The following is an 18,515-nucleotide window of genomic DNA, read 5'->3' on the forward strand; positions in this document are numbered from 1 at the left end:
CACCTTTGTACTCTGCTCCCTTCACCGCTACAAACCAGCCAACCATCGTGTCCGTGCGCATCAGAGTCGCAAAGAATGGGGAATAGCGCAGTTTGGTCGTGCATGTGGCGTAGCTCAATTGGTAGAGCGTTCGCTTCGCATGTGAAAAGTGCAGGGTTCAAGCCGCGGCGCCTCCATTTTTTGTGGTCAGTGCATGGTAAGTGTTGGTCGCGGCGAACCTAAAGGCACGCAAGATGTTGCAAAGCCAGCGTCACAGACTGATATGATGTATACTGACGTAAGGAGAGCAAGATGTAAGTGTGGGGACCGGCTGCTAACGAGGTGTCATCGAGTGCAGATCTGTCTTAGGTACCACGGCTTAACCTCATTGAAGTCTAGAGGGTGGACAACACGTTCGGCTTACTCAGAGCGGTGTCCGAACTCTATTTTCAACGTTATACGTGCCACTTTCATTGTGGCCAACTACGATTCGATACAGAATGCACGAAACCTGAAAGACACTCTAACGGATACATAGAGAGTAGTGTTTGTCTGCTGAATAATGGGAGTGCAAGGGTCTGTGTCGTCTATATGGCTGTATGTAGCACCATTAGTCTTCGGGGAGGTGGGCGTAGCTCAGATGGTAGAGCGCTAGCTTAGTATGCGAGAGGTACTGGGATCAATACCCAGTGCCACCAGAATTTTTAACACACCTACATGCGCACCTTGCCATGCAAGTGGAATAATTCTCAGCCTGCAGATGTGTCTAGGAAGATACAAGCGAATGATTAGCATCCACAATTGGCAAGCGTGCTGTTATTAGTGCGCGGGAAGCACCCTCCTCCGACGCCTACGCTTTGTTTAGAAACAGTACAAGTGTTCGCGTAAGATTCTCAAGCCTATGTCGGAAATATCTGCCTTGCGCTGAGTTCACGTAAATCCCACTGCACATTCCTATTCTTTGCGTGCAGTCGGCTGCTACTGGTGTTGCTAGTTGTGACTGCTGATAACAGATGCCGTAGCAATCAATTCATGGAGTGAGTTGTATGTTTTGCGATAGTCTGTCTCTGACAAGCAAGCACAGGTGACATAGGTGCGAACACAGGAAGCTAGCAGACCCTCGCTGCCTGCAGACACCGAGCAGCCACATTAGGAGGGCGGCCTAAGCCGTAGGCGAAATGTGCTCATTCGCTTTGGTGCGACGTCGAACTATAAATAATGCTGTCACTATCGTGAGCGTTGCGTGAGCGTCGTGGAAAGTCGGAAAAGTCGGCTGCGTGGGTGAGTGCCAAGTTTGGGGAGCGTTTTGTAGTATGCACAGTGCAATGGAGACGCGGAAACTTGTTGTGGCCCAGTGTTTTGCAGTTGGACGACAAGATTGGTACACAGTAGTAAAGAGCGAGGCACTGAGTTGGCATGAATAATGGAGTGCACAATGGGGCTCGAGATGTGTTTGTTACCTCAGGTGCTGTATGATTGTCGACAAGGAGTGAAAACGGAGCAATTTGTGACGGCTCTTTCAATTTAAGACGTTAAAAACAGACGGAATTTGCATTTGTAATACCAGAGCATCGAAACTACTTGGAACTTTTGTGTATATGAACGTGTCTGCGCCTTTGTACTCTGCTCCCTTCACCGCTACAAACCAACCAACCATCGTGTCAGTGCGCATCAGAGTCGCAAAGAAATGGGAATAGCGCAGTTTGGTCGTGCCTGGGGCGTAGCTCAGTTGGTAGAGCGTTCGCTTCGCATTTGAAAAGTGCAGGGTTCAAGCCGCGGCGCCTCCATTTTTTGTGGTCAGTGCATGGTAAGTGTTGGTCGCGGCGAACCTAAAGGCACGCAAGATGTTGCAAAGCCAGCGTCACAGACTGATATGATGTATACTGACGTAAGGAGAGCAAGATGTAAGTGTGGGGACCGGCTGTTATCAAGGTGTCATCGAGTGCAGATCTGTCTTAGGTATCACGGCTTAACCTCATTGAAGTCTAGAGGGTGGACAACACGTTCGTCTTACTCAGAGCGGTGTCCGAACTCTATTTTCAACGTTATACGTGCCACTTTCATTGTGGCCAACTACGATTCGATACAGAATGCATGAAACCTGAAGACACTCTAACGGATAAATAGAGAGTAGTGTTTGTCTGCTGAATAATGGGAGTGCAAGGGTCTATGTCGTCTATATGGCTGTATGTAGCACCATTAGTCTTCGGGGAGGCGGGCGTAGCTCAGTTGGTAGAGCTCTCGCTTAGTATGCGAGAGGTACTGGGATCAATACCCAGTGCCTCCAGAATTTTTAACACACCTACATGCGCACCTTGCCATGCAAGTGGAATAATTCTCAGCCTGCAGATGTGTCTAGGAAGATACAAGCGAATGATTAGCATCCACAATTGGCAAGCGTGCTGTTATTAGTGCGCGGGAAGCATCCTCCTCCCACGCCTACACTTTGTTTAGAAACAGTTCAAGTGTTCAAGTAAGATTCTCAAGCCTATGTCGGAAATATCTGCCTTGCGCCGAGTTCACGTAAATCCCACTGCACATTCCTATTCTTTGCGTGCAGTCGGCTGCTACTGGTGTTGCTAGTTGTGACTGCTGATAACAGATGCCGTAGCAATCAATTCATGGAGTGAGTTGTATGTTTTGCGATAGTCTGTCTCTGACAAGCAAGCACAGGTGACATAGGTGCGAACACAGGAAGCTAGCAGACCCTCGCTGCCTGCAGACACCGAGCAGCCACATTAGGAGGGCGGCCTAAGCCGTAGGCGAAATGTGCTCATTCGCTTTGGTGCGACGTCGAACTATAAATAATGCTGTCACTATCGTGAGCGTTGCGTGAGCGTCGTGGAAAGTCGGAAAAGTCGGCTGCGTGGGTGAGTGCCAAGTTTGGGGAGCGTTTTGTAGTATGCACAGTGCAATGGAGACGCGGAAACTTGTTGTGGCCCAGTGTTTTGCAGTTGGACGACAAGATTGGTACACAGTAGTAAAGAGCGAGGCACTGAGTTGGCATGAATAATGGAGTGCACAATGGGGCTCGAGATGTGTTTGTTACCTCAGGTGCTGTATGATTGTCGACAAGGAGTGAAAACGGAGCAATTTGTGACGGCTCTTTCAATTTAAGACGTTAAAAACAGACGGAATTTGCATTTGTAATACCAGAGCATCGAAACTACTTGGAACTTTTGTGTATATGAACGTGTCTGCGCCTTTGTACTCTGCTCCCTTCACCGCTACAAACCAACCAACCATCGTGTCAGTGCGCATCAGAGTCGCAAAGAAATGGGAATAGCGCAGTTTGGTCGTGCATGTGGCGTAGCTCAGTTGGTAGAGCGTTCGCTTCGCATTTGAAAAGTGCAGGGTTCAAGCCGCGGCGCCTCCATTTTTTGTGGTCAGTGCATGGTAAGTGTTGGTCGCGGCGAACCTAAAGGCACGCAAGATGTTGCAAAGCCAGCGTCACAGACTGATATGATGTATACTGACGTAAGGAGAGCAAGATGTAAGTGTGGGGACCGGCTGTTATCGAGGTGTCATCGAGTGCAGATCTGTCTTAGGTATCACGGCTTAGCCTCATTGAAGTCTAGAGGGTGGACAACACGTTCGTCTTACTCAGAGCGGTGTCCGAACTCTATTTTCAACGTTATACGTGCCACTTTCATTGTGGCCAACTACGATTCGATACAGAATGCACGAAACCTGAAAGGCACCCTAACAGATACATAGAGAGTAGTGTTTGTCTGCTGAATAATGGGAGTGCAAGGATCTGTGTCGCCTATATGACTGTATGTAGCACCTTTAGTCTTCGGGGGTGGCGGGAGTAGCTCAGATGGTAGAGCGCTCGCTTAGTATGCGAGAGGTACTGGGATTAATACCCAGTGCCTCCAGAATTTTTAACACACCTACATGCGCACCTTGCCATGCAAGTGGAATAATTCTCAGCCTGCAGATGTGTCTAGGAAGATACAAGCGAATGATTAGCATCCACAATTGGCAAGCGTGCTGTTATTAGTGCGCGGGAAGCACCCTCCTCCGACGCCTACGCTTTGTTTAGAAACAGTACAAGTGTTCCCGTAAGATTCTCAAGCCTATATCGGAAATATCTGCCTTGCGCTGAGTTCACGTAAATCCCACTGCACATTCCTATTCTTTGCGTGCAGTCGGCTGCTACTGGTGTTGCTAGTTGTGACTGCTGATAACAGATGCCGTAGCAATCAATTCATGGAGTGAGTTGTATGTTTTGCGATAGTCTGTCTCTGACAAGCAAGCACAGGTGACATAGGTGCGAACACAGGAAGCTAGCAGACCCTCGCTGCCTGCAGACACCGAGCAGCCACATTAGGAGGGCGGCCTAAGCCGTAGGCGAAATGTGCTCATTCGCTTTGGTGCGACGTCGAACTATAAATAATGCTGTCACTATCGTGAGCGTTGCGTGAGCGTCGTGGAAAGTCGGAAAAGTCGGCTGCGTGGGTGAGTGCCAAGTTTGGGGAGCGTTTTGTAGTATGCACAGTGCAATGGAGACGCGGAAACTTGTTGTGGCCCAGTGTTTTGCAGTTGGACGACAAGATTGGTACACAGTAGTAAAGAGCGAGGCACTGAGTTGGCATGAATAATGGAGTGCACAATGGGGCTCGAGATGTGTTTGTTACCTCAGGTGCTGTATGATTGTCGACAAGGAGTGAAAACGGAGCAATTTGTGACGGCTCTTTCAATTTAAGACGTTAAAAACAGACGGAATTTGCATTTGTAATACCAGAGCATCGAAACTACTTGGAACTTTTGTGTATATGAACGTGTCTGCGCCTTTGTACTCTGCTCCCTTCACCGCTACAAACCAACCAACCATCGTGTCAGTGCGCATCAGAGTCGCAAAGAAATGGGAATAGCGCAGTTTGGTCGTGCATGTGGCGTAGCTCACTTGGTAGAGCGTTCGCTTCGCATTTGAAAAGTGCAGGGTTCAAGCCGCGGCGCCTCCATTTTTTGTGGTCAGTGCATGGTAAGTGTTGGTCGCGGCGAACCTAAAGGCACGCAAGATGTTGCAAAGCCAGCGTCACAGACTGATATGATGTATACTGACGTAAGGAGAGCAAGATGTAAGTGTGGGGACCGGCTGTTATCGAGGTGTCATCGAGTGCAGATCTGTCTTAGGTATCACGGCTTAACCTCATTGAAGTCTAGAGGGTGGACAACACGTTCGTCTTACTCAGAGCGGTGTCCGAACTCTATTTTCAACGTTATACGTGCCACTTTCATTGTGGCCAACTACGATTCGATACAGAATGCATGAAACCTGAAAGACACTCTAACGGATAAATAGAGAGTAGTGTTTGTCTGCTGAATAATGGGAGTGCAAGGGTCTATGTCGTCTATATGGCTGTATGTAGCACCATTAGTCTTCGGGGAGGCGGGCGTAGCTCAGATGGTAGAGCTCTCGCTTAGTATGCGAGAGGTACTGGGATCAATACCCAGTGCCTCCAGAATTTTTAACACAACTACATGCGCACCTTGCCATGCAAGTGGAATAATTCTCAGCCTGCAGATGTGTCTATGAAGATACAAGCGAATGATTAGCATCCACAATTGGCAAGCGTTCTGTTATTAGTGCGCGGGAAGCACCCTCCTCCCACGCCTACACTTTGTTTAGAAACAGTTCAAGGGTTCCCGTAAGATTCTCAAGCCTATGTCGGAAAGATCTGCCTTGCGCCGAGTTCACGTAAATCCCACTGCACATTCCTATTCTTTGCGTGCAGTCGGCTGCTACTGGTGTTGCTAGTTGTGACTGCTGATAACAGATGCCGTAGCAATCAATTCATGGAGTGAGTTGTATGTTTTGCGATAGTCTGTCTCTGACAAGCAAGCACAGGTGACATAGGTGCGAACACAGGAAGCTAGCAGACCGTCGCTGCCTGCAGACACCGAGCAGCCACACAAGGAGGGCGGCCTAAGCCGTAGGCGAAATGTGCTCATTCGCTTTGGCGCGACGTCGAACTATAAATACTGCTGTCACTAGCGTGAGCGTCGTGGAAAGTCGGAAAAGTCGGCTGCGTGGGTGAGTGCCAAGTTTGGGGAGCGTTTTGTAGTATGCGCAGTGCAATGGAGACGCGGAAACTTGTTGTGGCCCAGTGTTTTGCAGTTGGACGACAAGAGTAGTACACAGTAGTAAAGAGCGAGGCACTGAGTTGGCATGAATAATGGAGTGCACAAAGGGGCTCGAGATGAGTTTGTTACCTCAGGTCCCGTATGATTGTCGACAAGGAGTGAAAACGGAGCAATTTGTGACGGCTCTTTCAATTTAAGACGTTAAAAACAGACGGAATTTGCATTTGTAATACCAGAGCATCGAAACTACTTGGAACTTTTGTGTATATGAACGTGTCCGCACCTTTGTACTCTGCTCCCTTCACCGCTACAAACCAGCCAACCATCGTGTCCGTGCGCATCAGAGTCGCAAAGAATGGGGAATAGCGCAGTTTGGTCGTGCATGTGGCGTAGCTCAATTGGTAGAGCGTTCGCTTCGCATGTGAAAAGTGCAGGGTTCAAGCCGCGGCGCCTCCATTTTTTGTGGTCAGTGCATGGTAAGTGTTGGTCGCGGCGAACCTAAAGGCACGCAAGATGTTGCAAAGCCAGCGTCACAGACTGATATGATGTATACTGACGTAAGGAGAGCAAGATGTAAGTGTGGGGACCGGCTGCTAACGAGGTGTCATCGAGTGCAGATCTGTCTTAGGTACCACGGCTTAACCTCATTGAAGTCTAGAGGGTGGACAACACGTTCGGCTTACTCAGAGCGGTGTCCGAACTCTATTTTCAACGTTATACGTGCCACTTTCATTGTGGCCAACTACGATTCGATACAGAATGCACGAAACCTGAAAGACACTCTAACGGATACATAGAGAGTAGTGTTTGTCTGCTGAATAATGGGAGTGCAAGGGTCTGTGTCGTCTATATGGCTGTATGTAGCACCATTAGTCTTCGGGGAGGTGGGCGTAGCTCAGATGGTAGAGCGCTAGCTTAGTATGCGAGAGGTACTGGGATCAATACCCAGTGCCACCAGAATTTTTAACACACCTACATGCGCACCTTGCCATGCAAGTGGAATAATTCTCAGCCTGCAGATGTGTCTAGGAAGATACAAGCGAATGATTAGCATCCACAATTGGCAAGCGTGCTGTTATTAGTGCGCGGGAAGCACCCTCCTCCGACGCCTACGCTTTGTTTAGAAACAGTACAAGTGTTCGCGTAAGATTCTCAAGCCTATGTCGGAAATATCTGCCTTGCGCTGAGTTCACGTAAATCCCACTGCACATTCCTATTCTTTGCGTGCAGTCGGCTGCTACTGGTGTTGCTAGTTGTGACTGCTGATAACAGATGCCGTAGCAATCAATTCATGGAGTGAGTTGTATGTTTTGCGATAGTCTGTCTCTGACAAGCAAGCACAGGTGACATAGGTGCGAACACAGGAAGCTAGCAGACCCTCGCTGCCTGCAGACACCGAGCAGCCACATTAGGAGGGCGGCCTAAGCCGTAGGCGAAATGTGCTCATTCGCTTTGGTGCGACGTCGAACTATAAATAATGCTGTCACTATCGTGAGCGTTGCGTGAGCGTCGTGGAAAGTCGGAAAAGTCGGCTGCGTGGGTGAGTGCCAAGTTTGGGGAGCGTTTTGTAGTATGCACAGTGCAATGGAGACGCGGAAACTTGTTGTGGCCCAGTGTTTTGCAGTTGGACGACAAGATTGGTACACAGTAGTAAAGAGCGAGGCACTGAGTTGGCATGAATAATGGAGTGCACAATGGGGCTCGAGATGTGTTTGTTACCTCAGGTGCTGTATGATTGTCGACAAGGAGTGAAAACGGAGCAATTTGTGACGGCTCTTTCAATTTAAGACGTTAAAAACAGACGGAATTTGCATTTGTAATACCAGAGCATCGAAACTACTTGGAACTTTTGTGTATATGAACGTGTCTGCGCCTTTGTACTCTGCTCCCTTCACCGCTACAAACCAACCAACCATCGTGTCAGTGCGCATCAGAGTCGCAAAGAAATGGGAATAGCGCAGTTTGGTCGTGCCTGGGGCGTAGCTCAGTTGGTAGAGCGTTCGCTTCGCATTTGAAAAGTGCAGGGTTCAAGCCGCGGCGCCTCCATTTTTTGTGGTCAGTGCATGGTAAGTGTTGGTCGCGGCGAACCTAAAGGCACGCAAGATGTTGCAAAGCCAGCGTCACAGACTGATATGATGTATACTGACGTAAGGAGAGCAAGATGTAAGTGTGGGGACCGGCTGTTATCAAGGTGTCATCGAGTGCAGATCTGTCTTAGGTATCACGGCTTAACCTCATTGAAGTCTAGAGGGTGGACAACACGTTCGTCTTACTCAGAGCGGTGTCCGAACTCTATTTTCAACGTTATACGTGCCACTTTCATTGTGGCCAACTACGATTCGATACAGAATGCATGAAACCTGAAGACACTCTAACGGATAAATAGAGAGTAGTGTTTGTCTGCTGAATAATGGGAGTGCAAGGGTCTATGTCGTCTATATGGCTGTATGTAGCACCATTAGTCTTCGGGGAGGCGGGCGTAGCTCAGTTGGTAGAGCTCTCGCTTAGTATGCGAGAGGTACTGGGATCAATACCCAGTGCCTCCAGAATTTTTAACACACCTACATGCGCACCTTGCCATGCAAGTGGAATAATTCTCAGCCTGCAGATGTGTCTAGGAAGATACAAGCGAATGATTAGCATCCACAATTGGCAAGCGTGCTGTTATTAGTGCGCGGGAAGCATCCTCCTCCCACGCCTACACTTTGTTTAGAAACAGTTCAAGTGTTCAAGTAAGATTCTCAAGCCTATGTCGGAAATATCTGCCTTGCGCCGAGTTCACGTAAATCCCACTGCACATTCCTATTCTTTGCGTGCAGTCGGCTGCTACTGGTGTTGCTAGTTGTGACTGCTGATAACAGATGCCGTAGCAATCAATTCATGGAGTGAGTTGTATGTTTTGCGATAGTCTGTCTCTGACAAGCAAGCACAGGTGACATAGGTGCGAACACAGGAAGCTAGCAGACCCTCGCTGCCTGCAGACACCGAGCAGCCACATTAGGAGGGCGGCCTAAGCCGTAGGCGAAATGTGCTCATTCGCTTTGGTGCGACGTCGAACTATAAATAATGCTGTCACTATCGTGAGCGTTGCGTGAGCGTCGTGGAAAGTCGGAAAAGTCGGCTGCGTGGGTGAGTGCCAAGTTTGGGGAGCGTTTTGTAGTATGCACAGTGCAATGGAGACGCGGAAACTTGTTGTGGCCCAGTGTTTTGCAGTTGGACGACAAGATTGGTACACAGTAGTAAAGAGCGAGGCACTGAGTTGGCATGAATAATGGAGTGCACAATGGGGCTCGAGATGTGTTTGTTACCTCAGGTGCTGTATGATTGTCGACAAGGAGTGAAAACGGAGCAATTTGTGACGGCTCTTTCAATTTAAGACGTTAAAAACAGACGGAATTTGCATTTGTAATACCAGAGCATCGAAACTACTTGGAACTTTTGTGTATATGAACGTGTCTGCGCCTTTGTACTCTGCTCCCTTCACCGCTACAAACCAACCAACCATCGTGTCAGTGCGCATCAGAGTCGCAAAGAAATGGGAATAGCGCAGTTTGGTCGTGCATGTGGCGTAGCTCAGTTGGTAGAGCGTTCGCTTCGCATTTGAAAAGTGCAGGGTTCAAGCCGCGGCGCCTCCATTTTTTGTGGTCAGTGCATGGTAAGTGTTGGTCGCGGCGAACCTAAAGGCACGCAAGATGTTGCAAAGCCAGCGTCACAGACTGATATGATGTATACTGACGTAAGGAGAGCAAGATGTAAGTGTGGGGACCGGCTGTTATCGAGGTGTCATCGAGTGCAGATCTGTCTTAGGTATCACGGCTTAGCCTCATTGAAGTCTAGAGGGTGGACAACACGTTCGTCTTACTCAGAGCGGTGTCCGAACTCTATTTTCAACGTTATACGTGCCACTTTCATTGTGGCCAACTACGATTCGATACAGAATGCACGAAACCTGAAAGGCACCCTAACAGATACATAGAGAGTAGTGTTTGTCTGCTGAATAATGGGAGTGCAAGGATCTGTGTCGCCTATATGACTGTATGTAGCACCTTTAGTCTTCGGGGGTGGCGGGAGTAGCTCAGATGGTAGAGCGCTCGCTTAGTATGCGAGAGGTACTGGGATTAATACCCAGTGCCTCCAGAATTTTTAACACACCTACATGCGCACCTTGCCATGCAAGTGGAATAATTCTCAGCCTGCAGATGTGTCTAGGAAGATACAAGCGAATGATTAGCATCCACAATTGGCAAGCGTGCTGTTATTAGTGCGCGGGAAGCACCCTCCTCCCACGCCTACACTTTATTTAGAAACAGTACAAGGGTTCCCGTAAGATTCTGAAGCCTATGTCGGAAAGATCTGCCTTGCGCCGAGTTCACGTAAATCCCACTGCACATTCCTATTCTTTGCGTGCAGTCGGCTGCTACTGGTGTTGCTAGTTGTGACTGCTGATAACAGATGCCGTAGCAATCAATTCCTGGAGTGAGTTGTATGTTTTGCGATAGTCTGCCTCTGACAAGCAAGCACAGGTGACATAGGTGCGAACACAGGAAGCTAGCAGACCCTCGCTGCCTGCAGACACCGAGCAGCCACACTAGGAGGGCGGCCTAAGCCGTAGGCGAAATGTGCTCATTCGCTTTGGCGCGACGTCGAACTATAAATAATGCTGTCACTAGCGTGAGCGTCGTGGAAAGTCGGAAAAATCGGCTGCGTGGGTGAGTGCCAAGTTTGGGGAGCGTTTTGTAGTATGCGCAGTGCAATGGAGACGCGGAAACTTGTTGTGGCCCAGTGTTTTGCAGTTGGACGACAAGATTGGTACACAGTAGTAAAGAGCGAGGCACTGAGTTGGCATGAATGATGGAGTGCACAATGGGACTCGAGATGTGTTTGTTACCTCAGGTGCTGTATGATTGTCGACAAGGAGTGAAAACGGAGCAATTTGTGACGGCTCTTTCAATTTAAGACGTTAAAAACAGACGGAATTTGCATTTGTAATACCAGAGCATCGAAACTACTTGGAACTTTTGTGTATATGAACGTGTCCGCGCCTTTGTACTCTGCTCCCTTCACCGCTACAAACCAACCAACCATCGTGTCCGTGCGCATCAGAGTCGCAAAGAATGGGGAATAGCGCAGTTTGGTCGTGCCTATGGCGTAGCTCAGTTGGTAGAGCGTTCGCTTCGCAAGTGAAAGGTGCAGGGTTCAAGCCGCGGCGCCTCCATTTTTTGTGGTCAGTGCATTGTAAGTGTTGGTCGCGGCGAACCTAAAGGCACGCAAGATGTTGCAAAGCCAGCGTCACAGACTGATATGATGTATACTGACGTAAGGAGAGCAAGATGTAAGTGAGGGGACCGGCTGTTATCGAGGTGTCATCGAGTGCAGATCTGTCTTAGGTATCACGGCTTAACCTAATTGAAGTCTAGAGGGTGGACAACACGTTCGTCTTACTCAGAGCGGTGTCCGAACTCTATTTTCAACGTTATACGTGCCACTTTCATTGTGGCCAACTACGATTCGATACAGAATGCACGAAACCTGAAAGACACCCTAACGGATACATAGAGAGTAGTGTTTGTCTGCTGAATAATGGGAGTGCAAGGGTCTGTGTCGTCTATATGGCTGTATGTAGCACCATTAGTCTTCGGGGGGCGGGCGTAGCTCAGATGGTAGAGCGCTCGCTTAGTATGCGAGAGGTACTGGGATCAATACCCAGTGCCTCCAGAATTTTTAAAACACCTACATGCGCAACTTGCCATGCAAGTGGAATAATTCACAGCCAGCAGATGTGTCTAGGAAGATACAAGCGAATGATTAGCATCCACAATTGGCAAGCGTGCTGTTATTAGTGCGCGGGAAGCACCCTCCTCCCACGCCTACACTTTATTTAGAAACAGTACAAGTGTTCCCGTAAGATTCTCAAGCCTATGTCGGAAAGATCTGCCTTGCGCCGAGTTCACGTAAATCCCACTGCACATTCCTATTCTTTGCGTGCAGTCGGCTGCTACTGGTGTTGCTAGTTGTGACTGCTGATAACAGATGCCGTAGCAATCAATTCATGGAGTGAGTTGTATGTTTTGCGATAGTCTGTGTCTGACAAGCAAGCACAGGTGACATAGGTGCGAACACAGGAAGCTAGCAGACCCTCGCTGCCTGCAGACACCGAGCAGCGACACTAGGAGGGCGGCCTAAGCCGTAGGCGAAATGTGCTCATTCGCTTTGGCGCGACGTCGAACTATAAATAATGCTGTCACTAGCGTGAGCGTCGTGGAAAGTCGGAAGAGTCGGCTGCGATGGTGAGTGCCAAGTTTGGGGAGCGTTTTGTAGTATGCGCAGTGCAATGGAGACGCGGAAACTTGTTGTGGCCCAGTGTTTTGCAGTTGGACGACAAGATTGGTACACAGTTGTAAAGAGCGAGGCACTGAGTTGGCATGAATAATGGAGTGCACAATGGGGCTCGATATGTGTTTGCTACCTCAGGTGCTGTATGATTATCGACAAGGAGTGAAAACGGAGCAATTTGTGACGGCTCTTTCAGTTTGAGACGTTAAAAACAGACGGAATTTGCATTTGTAATACCAGAGCATCGAAACTACTTGGAACTTTTGTGTATATGAACGTGTCCGCGCCTTTGTACTCTGCTCCCTTCACCGCTACAAACCAACCAACCATCGTGTCCGTGCGCATCAGAGTCGCAAAGAATGGGGAATAGCGCAGTTTCGTCGTCCATGGGGCGTAGCTCAGTTGGTAGAGCGTTCGCTTCGCATGTGAAAGGTGCAGGGTTCAAGCCGCGGCGCCTCCATTTTTTGTGGTCAGTGCATGGTAAGTGTTGGTCACGGCGAACCTAAAGGCACGCAAGATGTTGCAAAGCCAGCGTCACAGACTGATATGATGTATACTGACGTAAGGAGAGCAAGATGTAAGTGTGAGGACCGGCTGTTATCGAGGTGTCATCGAGTGCAGATCTGTCTTAGGTATCACGGCTTAACCTCATTGAAGTCTAGAGGGTGGACAACACGTTCGTCTTACTCAGAGCGGTGTCCGAACTCTACTTTCAACGTTATACGTGCTACTTTCATTGTGGCCAACTACGATTCGATACAGAATGCACGAAACCTGAAAGAGACCCTAACGGATACATAGAGAGTAGTGTTTGTCTGCTGAATAATGGGAGTGCAAGGGTCTGTGTCGTCTATATGTCTGTATGTAGCACCATTAGTCTTCGGGGGAGGCGGGCGTAGCTCAGACGGTAGAGCGCTCGCTTAGTATGCGAGAGGTACTGGGATCAATACCCAGTGCCTCCAGAATTTTTAACACACCTACATGCGAACCTTGCCATGCAAGTGGAATAATTCACAACCAGCAGATGTGCCTTGGAAGATACAAGCGAATGATTAGCATCCACAATTGGCAAGCGTGCTGTTATTAGTGCGCGGGAAGCACCCTCCTCCCACGCCTACACTTAATTTAGAAACAGTACAAGTGTTCCCATAAGATTCTCAAGCCTACGTCGGAAAGATCTGCCTTGCGCCGAGTTCACGTAAATCCCAATGCACATTCCTATTCTTTGCGTGCAGTCGGCTGCTACTGGTGTTGCTAGTTGTGACTGCTGATAACAGATGCCGTAGCAATCAATTCATGGAGTGAGTTGTATGTTTTGCGATAGTCTGTCTCTGACAAGCAAGCACAGGTGACATAGGTGAAAAACGCAGGAAGCTTGCAGACCCTCGCTGCCTGCAGACAACGAGCAGCCACACTAGAAGGGCGGCCTAAGCCGTAGGCGAAATGACCTCATTCGCTTTGGCGCGACGTCGAACTATAAATAATGCTGTCACTAGTGTGAGCGTCGTGGAAAGTCGGAAAAGTCGGCTGCGTGGGTGAGTGCCAAGTTTGGGGAGCGTTTCGTAGTATGCGCAGTGCAATGGAGACGCGGAAACTTGTTGTGGCCCAGTGTTTTGCAGTTGGACGACAAGATTGGTACACAGTAGTAAAGAGCGAGGCACTGAGTTGGCATGAATAATGGAGTGTACAATGGGGCTCGAGATGTGTTTGTTACCTCAGGTGCTGTATGATTGTCGACAAGGAGTGAAAACGGAGCAATTTGTGACGGCTCTTTCAATTTAAGACGTTAAAAACAGACGTAATTTGCATTTGTAATACCAGAGCATCGAAACAACTTGGAACTTTTGTGTATATGAACGTGTTCGCACCTTTGTACTCTGCTCCCTTCACCGCTACAAACCAACCAACCATCGTGTCCGTGCGCATCAGAGTCGCAAAGAATGGGGAATAGCGCAGTTTGGTCGTGCATGTGGAGTAGCTCAGTTGGTAGAGCGTTCGCTTCGCATGTGAAAGGTGCAGCGTTCAAGCCGCGGCGCCTCCATTTTTTGTGGTCAGTGCATGGTAAGTGTTGGTCACGGCGAACCTAAAGGCACGCAAGATGTTGCAAAGCCAGCGTCACAGACTGATATAATGTATACTGACGTAAGGAGAGCAAGATGTAAGTGTGGGGACCGGCTGTTATCGAGGTGTCATCGAGTGCAGATCTGTCTTAGGTATCACGGCTTAACCTCATTAAAGTCTAGAGGGTGGACAACACGTCCGTCTTACTCAGAGCGGTGTCTGAACTCTGTTTTCAACGTTATACGTGCCACTTTCATTGTGGCCAACTACGATTCGATACAGAATGCACGAAACCTGAAAGACACCCTAACGGATACATAGAGAGTAGTGTTTGTTTGCTGAATAATGGGAGTGCAAGGATCTGTGTCGTCTATATGGCTGTATGTAGCACCATTAGTCTTCGGGGGGCGGGCGTAGCTCAGATGGTAGAGCGCTCGCTTAGTATGCGAGAGGTACTGGGATCAATACCCAGTGCCTCCAGAATTTCTAAAACACCTACATGCGCAACTTGCCATGCAAGTGGAATAATTCACAGCCAGCAGATGTGTCTAGGAAGATACAAGCGAATGATTAGCATCCACAATTGGCAAGCGTGCTGTTATTAGTGCGCGGGAAGCACCCTCCTCCCACGCCTACACTTAATTTAGAAACAGTACAAGTGTTCCCGTAAGATTCTCAACCCTATGTCGGAAAGATCTGCCTTGCGCCGAGTTCACGTAAATCCCACTGCACATTCCTATTCTTTGCGTGCAGTCGGCTGCTACTGGTGTTGCTAGTTGTGACTGCTGATAACAGATGCCGTAGCAATCAATTCATGGAGTGAGTTGTATGTTTTGCGATAGTCTGTCTCTGACAAGCAAGCACAGGTGACATAGGTGTAAACACAGGAAGCTAGCAGACCGTCGCTGCCTGCAGACACCGAGCAGCCACACTAGGAGGGCGGCCTAAGCCGTAGCCGAAATGTGCTCATTCGCTCTGGCGCGACGTCGAACTATAAATAATGCTGTCACTAGCGTGAGCGTCGTGGAAAGGCCGAAAAGTCGGCTGCGTGGGTGAGTGTCAAGTTTGGGGAGCGTTTTGTAGTATGCGCAGTGCAATGGAGACGCGGAAACTTGTTGTGGCCCAGTGTTTTGCAGTTGGACGACAAGATTGGTACACAGTAGTAAAGAGCGAGGCACTGAGTCGGCATGAATAATGGAGTGCACAATGGGGCTCGAGATGTGTTTGTTACCTCAGGTGCTGTATGATTGTCGACAAAGAGTGAAAACGGAGCGATTTGTGACGGCTCTTTCAATTTAAGACGTTCAAAACAGACGGAATTTGCATTTGTAATACCAGAGCATCGAAACTACTTGGAACTTTTGTGTATATGAACGTGTCCGTACCTTTGTACTCTGCTCCCTTCACCGCTACAAACAAACCAACCATCGTGTCCGTGCGCATCAGAGTCGCAAAGAATGGGGAATAGCGCAGTTTGGTCGTGCATGTGACGTAGCTCAGTTGGTAGAGCGTTCGCTTCGCATGTGGAAGGTGCAGGGGTCAAGCCGCGGCGCCTCCATTTTTTGTGGTCAGTGCATGGTAAGTGTTGGTCGCGGCGAACCTAAAGGCATGCAAGATGATGCAAAGCCAGCGTCACAGACTGATATGATGTATACTGACGTAAGGAGAGCAAGATGTAAGTGTGGGGACCGGCTGTTATCGAGGTGTCATCGAGTGCAGATCTGTCTTAGGTATCACAGCTTAACCTCATTGAAGTCTAGAGGGTAGACAACACGTTCGTCTTACTCAGAGCGGTGTCCGAACTCTATTTTCAACGTTATACGTGCCAATTTCATTGTGGCAAACTACGATTCGATACAGAATGCACGAAACCTGAAAGACACCCTAACGGATACATAGAGAGTATTGTTTGTCTGCTGAATAATGGGAGTGCAAGGGTCTGTGTCGTCTATATGACTGTATGTAGCACCATTAGTCTTCGGCGGGGCGGGCGTAGCTCAGATGGTAGAGCGCTCGCTTAGTATGCGAGAGGTACTTGGATCAATACCCAGTGCCTCCAGAATTTTTAACACACCTACATGCGCACCTTGCCATGCAAGTGGAATAATTCACAGCCAGCAGATGTGTCTAGGAAGATACAAGCGAATGATTAGCATCCACAATTGGCATGCGTGCTGTTATAAGTGCGCGGGAAGCACCCTCCTCCCACGCCTACACTTAACTTAGAAACAGTACAAGTGTTCCCATAAGATTCTCAAGCCTATGTCGGAAAGATCTGCCTTGCGCCGAGTTCACGTAAATCCCAATGCACATTCCTATTCTTTGCGTGCAGTCGGCTGCTACTGGTGTTGCTAGTTGTGACTGCTGATAACAGATGCCGTAGCAATCAATTCATGGAGTGAGTTGTATGTTTTGCGATAGTCTGTCTCTGACAAGCAAGCACAGGTGACATAGGTGAAAAACGCAGGAAGCTTGCAGACCCTCGCTGCCTGCAGACAACGAGCAGCCACACTAGAAGGGCGGCCTAAGCCGTAGGCGAAATGACCTCATTCGCTTTGGCGCGACGTCGAACTATAAATAATGCTGTCACTAGTGTGAGCGTCGTGGAAAGTCGGAAAAGTCGGCTGCGTGGGTGAGTGCCAAGTTTGGGGAGCGTTTCGTAGTATGCGCAGTGCAATGGAGACGCGGAAACTTGTTGTGGCCCAGTGTTTTGCAGTTGGACGACAAGATTGGTACACAGTAGTAAAGAGCGAGGCACTGAGTTGGCATGAATAATGGAGTGTACAATGGGGCTCGAGATGTGTTTGTTACCTCAGGTGCTGTATGATTGTCGACAAGGAGTGAAAACGGAGCAATTTGTGACGGCTCTTTCAATTTAAGACGTTAAAAACAGACGTAATTTGCATTTGTAATACCAGAGCATCGAAACAACTTGGAACTTTTGTGTATATGAACGTGTTCGCACCTTTGTACTCTGCTCCCTTCACCGCTACAAACCAACCAACCATCGTGTCCGTGCGCATCAGAGTCGCAAAGAATGGGGAATAGCGCAGTTTGGTCGTGCATGTGGAGTAGCTCAGTTGGTAGAGCGTTCGCTTCGCATGTGAAAGGTGCAGCGTTCAAGCCGCGGCGCCTCCATTTTTTGTGGTCAGTGCATGGTAAGTGTTGGTCACGGCGAACCTAAAGGCACGCAAGATGTTGCAAAGCCAGCGTCACAGACTGATATAATGTATACTGACGTAAGGAGAGCAAGATGTAAGTGTGGGGACCGGCTGTTATCGAGGTGTCATCGAGTGCAGATCTGTCTTAGGTATCACGGCTTAACCTCATTAAAGTCTAGAGGGTGGACAACACGTCCGTCTTACTCAGAGCGGTGTCTGAACTCTGTTTTCAACGTTATACGTGCCACTTTCATTGTGGCCAACTACGATTCGATACAGAATGCACGAAACCTGAAAGACACCCTAACGGATACATAGAGAGTAGTGTTTGTTTGCTGAATAATGGGAGTGCAAGGATCTGTGTCGTCTATATGGCTGTATGTAGCACCATTAGTCTTCGGGGGGCGGGCGTAGCTCAGATGGTAGAGCGCTCGCTTAGTATGCGAGAGGTACTGGGATCAATACCCAGTGCCTCCAGAATTTCTAAAACACCTACATGCGCAACTTGCCATGCAAGTGGAATAATTCACAGCCAGCAGATGTGTCTAGGAAGATACAAGCGAATGATTAGCATCCACAATTGGCAAGCGTGCTGTTATTAGTGCGCGGGAAGCACCCTCCTCCCACGCCTACACTTAATTTAGAAACAGTACAAGTGTTCCCGTAAGATTCTCAACCCTATGTCGGAAAGATCTGCCTTGCGCCGAGTTCACGTAAATCCCACTGCACATTCCTATTCTTTGCGTGCAGTCGGCTGCTACTGGTGTTGCTAGTTGTGACTGCTGATAACAGATGCCGTAGCAATCAATTCATGGAGTGAGTTGTATGTTTTGCGATAGTCTGTCTCTGACAAGCAAGCACAGGTGACATAGGTGTAAACACAGGAAGCTA

At 48.8% G+C, this 18,515-nt stretch overlaps 2 non-coding genes across 2 annotated transcripts; both read left to right on the forward strand.

Moving 5' to 3' along the window:
- Nucleotides 1-2,189: 2,189 nt before the first annotated feature.
- Trnat-agu (transfer RNA threonine (anticodon AGU)) lies at nt 2,190-2,266 on the forward strand. The gene has a single exon. It is a non-coding gene; the product is annotated as a tRNA-Thr (tRNA).
- Nucleotides 2,267-8,538: 6,272 nt separating this feature from the next.
- Trnat-agu (transfer RNA threonine (anticodon AGU)) lies at nt 8,539-8,615 on the forward strand. The gene has a single exon. It is a non-coding gene; the product is annotated as a tRNA-Thr (tRNA).
- The last annotated feature ends 9,900 nt before the right edge of the window (nt 8,616-18,515 follow it).

Source organism: Schistocerca gregaria, chromosome 11, assembly GCF_023897955.1.
Source record: "Schistocerca gregaria isolate iqSchGreg1 chromosome 11, iqSchGreg1.2, whole genome shotgun sequence".
NCBI lineage: Eukaryota > Metazoa > Arthropoda > Insecta > Orthoptera > Acrididae > Schistocerca > Schistocerca gregaria.